Below are 7,276 nucleotides of genomic sequence, written 5' to 3' on the forward strand. Positions count from 1 at the left end.
TTTTGAACTGCAAGGTCAGTGGTTCAAGCTCACCAGCTGCTCCTCGGAAACTCTATGCAGGGTTGCTATCGGTCAGAATCGACTTGACGGCACTTAACAACAACACCAATATAAAAAAATGTACAAATATATTAAAATACATCTTTCTGAAACTTTCAAATATGATATTTATAACTGAAAAAAATCTGAGACATGTTTTTTATATATAACTTCTCTCATAGTTGCTTTCCTGGATACAAACATATTACAGCTTAAAAAGTGACATTCTAGGGTTTTGCACTGTCAAGATATGGAATCAAATCCAAGCGAATTCACAGTAATTTATACCTTAAGATCTATATTATATTCATTTAGCTCCATTTCAGCCTTTCAGATTTTACTAAACAATAAAAATAAAAAATAAACTAAAAAACAAACATCAAGTGCTTGGTTCAAATGACAATGTGCATAAAGCAGTTACTAGAGCTGGCTCTCCTAGGGGCTTGATGGCTTTCTCTAGTATTAAACCAGACAGATCATTAAAGACCAAGCTAGTTTCTAGTGTCTACATCGACTGGGTGAGCCAAGGTGAAGAAGAGGACATCACACAAGAAGGTATTAAAGCTCTCTTCATTCTCTATGCCACTGGACAAGTGCTCATAGACATACACTGAAACACACCTTACTAGCTTACCTATTTTTTTCTCAGAAATTGATGAGAAAAAGATGGAGATGGGATGGGTTGAGTATGAACACACAGAAATGCAGGTACAAATAATCCACCGAGTATATACTCCTTTCTTTACACAGCAACTGCTTTCATAAAAACATATACAAAAAGAGGAATTCAGCAGCTTACATCTATATCTGGCTAATTTAAGTTCTCATTTCAGGAAGACAAGGTGTAAGTGTAGAAAGCACAAGAGAGTAGAGATTAGCAGCAGGGTGAGCTAGGATTACTAATTTCTCATCACTAGGTCTCTCTGGAGGCCTGGTAGGGTGCTGTAGGATACGCACTGGACTGCTAACCTCAGGTTGGTGGTTCAAACTCACCAGCTACAAGGTTGCTATGAGTTGGAACCGACTGCATGGCCCTTAGCAACAATAACAGCAAGTCTCTCTCTGTACCTGGAAAGGTGCATAATCATTCCAGTTCCATCTCAAGTTGAGCCTCATTTTACCTTTAATATTTCTGTCAATAAATGTAGTTTTTGTTGTTAAGTGCCGTTGAGTTGGTTCTGACCCAGAGACCCTGTATAGGGTTTCCAAGGAGCAGCTGGTCCAGCTGACCAATTTTGCTTTTTCAGAAGTCTGAAATGAATCCTTCTGCTTAAAATAGTTACTTTGTATATATTGATTTGCATATATAAATGCCAAGGTTTATGCACCCTCAAAGATGAGAAAGTCAGAGGACATATGGATAAAAATCTGTTTCGAGAAGTTTTAATTATTATAGGGAAATACAGTCTGGTGACCAACAATATTTAACCGCTGTTTCTAACAACCCTATCATCACTGTCCCATTTATTCATGCTAATAATGAATTCAATAGTTTTAGGTATGTTGGCTCTGGTCTCTAATATTTTTGCCAAAAGCATGACATTTTCAGTGAGGAATATATTCTTACAAGTGTTTTAAAAAACAGCCTGTAACTCTTTACATTTAATTTTAATTTAAATTATGCATTTGGTAATTTTGATTTCATAACCCAATCCTAATTTTCGTTGATGTTGTTGTTAAGTGCTGTTGAGTCATTTCTGACTCACAGAGATTACATGTAGGGTTGCCAAGGAGCGATTGGTGGGTTTCACTGCAGACCTTTCGGTTAGCAGTCCAGCGCTTATCCTACAGCGCCACATTTAATATTTATTCATCTGGGAAAAAATGTACAATGCTCCAAAACACAATTAAACTAAAAACAGATGATATTCATCCTCTCAGGAGCATTTAGCATAAGCTAAATATACTCACAACACAGCTGACCATTTATAAACATCATTTACTGTGGGAACCCAATAGCTATGTCAACAGCAACTGAGTCATCGGTCCGACATGAAAAGTCAGGATGTCTGCTAAGGCTGAAACCATGTCTGAACACCGTGCAATTAATACTGCTCCATCTTACACAAATCTTTAGTACTATTTTAAAGCATTCCATTCTAGTTTTCTGTTCAGATTGAGTACTTAGATGAGGATTAATCTAGTTCTCCCAGTGTACTAATAGGATTCTTGCTTCCTTTGAAGGACCTATGCTATGGCTGTTACCTAGAGCAGAACCTCACTTGGTTAGGTGTTCTCCTGAGCTTCCTGTAGTTGCTGCACTTCATTCTGATGGCACGCCTCTGTGTCTTAATTAACGAATTGTTATTGCTGTGAGGTGCCGTGCAGTCACTTCTGACTCCTAGTGACCCTAGGTCCAACCAAATGAAACACTGACCTGTCCTGGGCCATCCTCACAATTGTCATTATGTTTGAGCCCCTTGTTGCAGCCACTGTGTCAATCTATCTCATTGAGGGTCTTCCTTTTTTCATGGCCCCTCTACTTTACTAAGCATGGTGTCCTTCTCCTCCAGGGACTGTTTCTTTCTAACAACATGTCCAGTGAATAAGAGATGAAGTCGCGCTATCCTCGCTTCTAAGGAACATTCTGGTTGTACTTCTTCCAACACAGATTTGTTTGTTCTTCTGTAAATCCATGGAATTTTCAATATTCTTCTCCAACACCATAATTCAAATGCATCGATTCTGGCTGTACTTGTAAAACATATTTGTCCATTCTTTTGGCAGTCCATGGGATATTCAATATTCTTTGACAACACCATAATTCAAATGCATCAGTTCTTCTCTGGTCTTCCTTGTTCACTATACATTCTTCACATGCATATGAGTGATTGAAAATACCATGGTTTGGATCAAGGGCACCTTAGTCCTCAAAGTCACATCTTTGCTCTTGGACACTTTTAAGAGATCTTTTGTAGCAATGCAATACATCATTTAATTTCTTGACTACTGCTTTCATAAGCACTGATCAGTTAATGAATATTAATTATTGAATGTAGTCCTGGTGTGGTGCTTCAGGATAATGCACTGGACCACAAAGTCAGTTTGAACCACAAGGTCAGCAGTTCAAACCCACCAGCGGTTCTATGAGTAGAAACCTACTCAACAGCACTTAACAACAACAATTACTGAATGTTTTTCTCACTTCTTTCTCAAGGTAGTCTCAGATTTAGAAAGCATGTTTGTTTGTTTTTTTTTTTTAATGTTTACTTGTTGTTGTAGCTCACCTATCTGTAGGATAAGCAGTTTGAATTGGAAGGTCAGTGGTTTCAAACTCATCAGCCATTCCTCAGAAACCCTATACAGGGTCGCTATGAATCAGAAATGACTCACTGGCACTTAACAACAACATTGTTTTAGTAAGTAAAAGCAATAAAAACACAAAGAAACCAACTGGATTCCAGAGAAGAGACCTACTGACTGGTCAAACAAATATTAAGCCAGTCAGCCAGCATTTACTGAGTACCCACGAGGGCAGAGCCCTTCTTCTGTCTGTCCAGGACACTGGAGCTGCTAACAGTGACAGCCCAAACTACAGTGCCCTTCTTAGAAGGGTGACTGAATGGCTCACAAGCAGAAAAACACAATCATCCCACAGCCACACTGTAAGTGGAGCATGTGTTCCTTCATTAAACCAACATTTTTTCAGAAACTACTATGAACCAGGAGCTAAGACTAGAAATAAGACTTCACCTTTAAAGTGCTTACTCCTAGAAGAGAAAGGGCAGCTAGTTATTGATAGCAGACAAGAGAAAAAGGAATCAAAGTGTGATCTGTGAAATGGGAGAATAGTTGATCTGAGCAATAGTCCATCCCCAACCCCCTTTTCCCATTTGATGTTTTTTTCTCATTAGCACTTACACATTAGTGCCATAATCACTTGGTAATATAAATTGTCGTGTGCCCTAGTAGGAACTAAGACATTGAGGGTATGGATTTTCTTTGGTTCATTGAGGTAAACCAGTTCCCAGAACAGAACGTAATATTCAGTAGGTTCTCAATAACCACTTGTTGGCCCAGTGAATAAATGAATGAATGAATAAATGTCATAGAGGTATTTCAGAAAATGGAATGATTGTCTGAAAATATGGGAAAACTTCTTGGAGGAGTTGATGCTGGGTTTTAAAAGAAGGCAGTTAAATTTTGACAAAGAAGTCAACAGATCAATCCTGAGAAGTTTACAGGGCAACTCTTGGCACACCTAGCAATGAGACTGTGGAACCCAGGCTGTTTTCTCTGTCCAGGGTCCTGTCCTCTTAGACTGCTCCTTCTCAGCTCCTTCTTGCTTTGGTGGGGCTACCAACGCCAGCTCTTTCAGTAACCTCAAAGTATACATGCGTTCCTACACAGGTGAGCGGCCTTTTGCCTGTGACCAGTGTCCCTACGCCTGTGCCCAGAGCAGCAAGTTCAACAACCACAAGAAGACCCACAGCCAGCTGCAGCCCCCGAGCCCCTGCACCGCTGATGCTGGTCAGGAGCAGGCCTCAGCCACACCCCCTGAGCCAGATGCCCTTGCTGCTGCCCTGGCCAGCATCCTCCAGTGCCACCAGGGAGAAGGGGGCAGGGCTGCCACCACTGTGGGCATCCAAGAACCTGGAGCTCTGAGAGGTGGGGCTCAGGCTGGTCCTAGTGGGGACATCGCCAAAGAACAGAGAGCCAACCATGCAAACTGCCAGAAGTCTGTGACCAAGTCGATGCCAAAGCCTGTGGACAAGAGACGCGGGCCAGGGGGCAGCTGTGAGTTCTGCTGGAAGCACTTCACCAACAGTAGCAACCTGATGGTGTACCAGCGCTCCCACATGGGTGAGTTCTGTCCCTACGTCTGTGCCCAAAGCAGCAAGCTGAACTGACACCGCTGCATGCATGGCCAGGGGTCCAGTGGCACCAGCTTCCAGCACCCCTACTGCTGTGTGCCTTTGGCCTGCATGTCACCCTGGACAAGCAGCTGTGGCAGAAGCACCCTGAGGCGGGAGTGGGTACCTGAGCGCCTGGCTGTCCCTGGGCTCATTCCACTGTTGGCCTATCTTCCCTCTGCTCCCAATAAAGCCTCCCCGCCCTCAAAAAACAAAACAAAACAAAACCAATCTCAAGCTAGTACCTTATTCTTTGTGACAGCTGAGTTATTAATGGCATCAGGCCATCAGAAAGATGGTTCACAGCTCCGCAGCCTTGAGTTTCTCTGACTCCTGGCTCCCCAAGACCTGTTTGGTCTGCTCTTCCTTTGGTTCTTTAAGCTATTTGTATCTGTTCAATAAGGTTCTTTTTCCCTGTGGCTCCAACCTCAGTTTATTTCTAATGATTACAACTAAAGCTTTCTACTGACCACAGACAAAAAGATGAATGCAGTTTGGAAGGACTCATAATAGTACATTTTTATTGACCATTAACCATGTGCAGCTACTGAGCTAAGCTACTGATACGTGTCATCTAATTTACTCATCAGAACCATCTCTATAGTTTCCAATGCCATTTTAAAGATGGGTACACTAAGGCTTAAAGAAGTTAAGCAATGTGTCCAAATTCACACTCTAGCAAGTGACATCTCATTCCAGAGACCACAGTCTTGACCACTTCTAAGTCCATATACAGCAGCCTTGGGCATTACTATCCAGGACAACCAGAAATGCTCTGGGAGTTAGACTTGCAGAGCTGGGACCAAACAGCAATTTAGTCAGGCACACAAGACAAGAGACACCAAGCAGGCTGCCTTACGTGTTTGATGTTAGAACCAAGACTCACAGTGGCAAGGGCACCGAACTGGAGATGGGCTTAATCAGTCTCAGTAGAATGAATTCTGACTCATGGTAAGCCCATGGGTGTCATGGTAGAACTGTGCTCCACAGGGTTTTCTTTCAAGGTGCTTCTGAGTGGATTAGAACTTCTAACCTTCTGGTTAGCAGCTGAGCTTGCTAATGATTTGCACTACCCAAGGACTCCATATTGTTGTTGTTAAGTGCCATGGAGTTGGCTCTAACTCATAGTGACCCTGTATAGGGTTTCCAATGAGTGGCTGGTGTGTTTGAACCACCAACCTTGTGGTTAGCAGTCCAGTGCTTATCTTACAGTGCCACACCCATTTTTAAAATGGAGATAGTGTTGTTTTCATTCTACATATGAGGAAACAGAGACTTGGGAAGGTTGTTGTTGTTGTTAAGTGCCGTCAAATTGGTGCCAACCCATAGCAACCCTGTATAGGGTTTCCAAGGAGCATCTGGTGAGCTTGAACCACCAACACTGCAGTTCAAACAGCTTTGCAGTCTGGTGCATTAGCCCACAGCACCACACCAGCAATGTATTAACTGGCAGCTTAGGGCATTCATAACCTAGACGGGTTCTATTAGGAACCCTTGGCATCTTTCCCCGATACATAGACAACCTCATAAGACCCTCCTTGCCACACTACCTGCTATTTGAGTTTTTTTTCATATTAATATAATTATTCCACAGCTCTTGATTTTGGCACTTTGAGTCACATTCCACTAACTCTTTGCTGTTATCTGGAAAAGTCCTAGAGAGCTGGTCCAAGTATAGATTCCTCTAACACTGGCAGTGCCCTCTCAGCTGTGCCCCAAAACATCTTTCCCTTTTGGTCCCAGGCCTTCTCCAATGTTGCAAGGACCACAGCGCCAGGTGCAGCTAGGACACTTGGAGGAGCAAAGCCCATGGGAATAATCCTCACCCATGGAGATGGGAATCTGATGGATCAATGCCCCTGCCTTCTGGCCACCACACAGGCAATTCTGAGGGAGATATTCTGTGTTTTAGAAACCTTCATGTGATCACATCCCTGTATGTCCATCTAAATCTCTGCCTCAGAAGTTGCCTCTGGGGGAACCCAAATGAAGACATCTTCCAATTATCTTTTAAAATTCACCTGCCTTGTTCAGCAGACTTTCTGTTTGAATGTGTATGCTTCTGAGGTGGCTCACTCAAGGACTGTCTCCCCCATTTATTTCCCTATATGCAGCAATTTCCCTTAACCACAGCTCCCATTAAAGAAAAAACAATATTAAAAAGCAAGCTTTAAACGTCTCAATTGGATGTGGGGAGTGGGGTGAGGGGAAGGTGGAACACAAGGTAGGGAATAGACACATGACAGTTCGGATGCTGGGTAAGGGAGTGATACACAACAAAGGGGAGGGGAATGGAAGAACAAGGTGGATGGGAGAACAGTTAGACAGGTTTGCATGGGCTAAGTGGGACAGAGGTAAATAATGATGTATGAACAACCTTGGAA

At 42.6% G+C, this 7,276-nt stretch overlaps 1 pseudogene; it reads left to right on the top strand.

Moving 5' to 3' along the window:
- Window positions 1-485: 485 nt before the first annotated feature.
- Window positions 486-5,023, top strand: LOC102811535 (annotated as a pseudogene).
- The last annotated feature ends 2,253 nt before the right edge of the window (window positions 5,024-7,276 follow it).

The sequence above is a fragment of the Chrysochloris asiatica genome, unplaced genomic scaffold (assembly GCF_000296735.1).
Source record: "Chrysochloris asiatica unplaced genomic scaffold, ChrAsi1.0 scaffold00001, whole genome shotgun sequence".
NCBI classification, from domain to species: Eukaryota; Metazoa; Chordata; class Mammalia; order Afrosoricida; family Chrysochloridae; genus Chrysochloris; species Chrysochloris asiatica.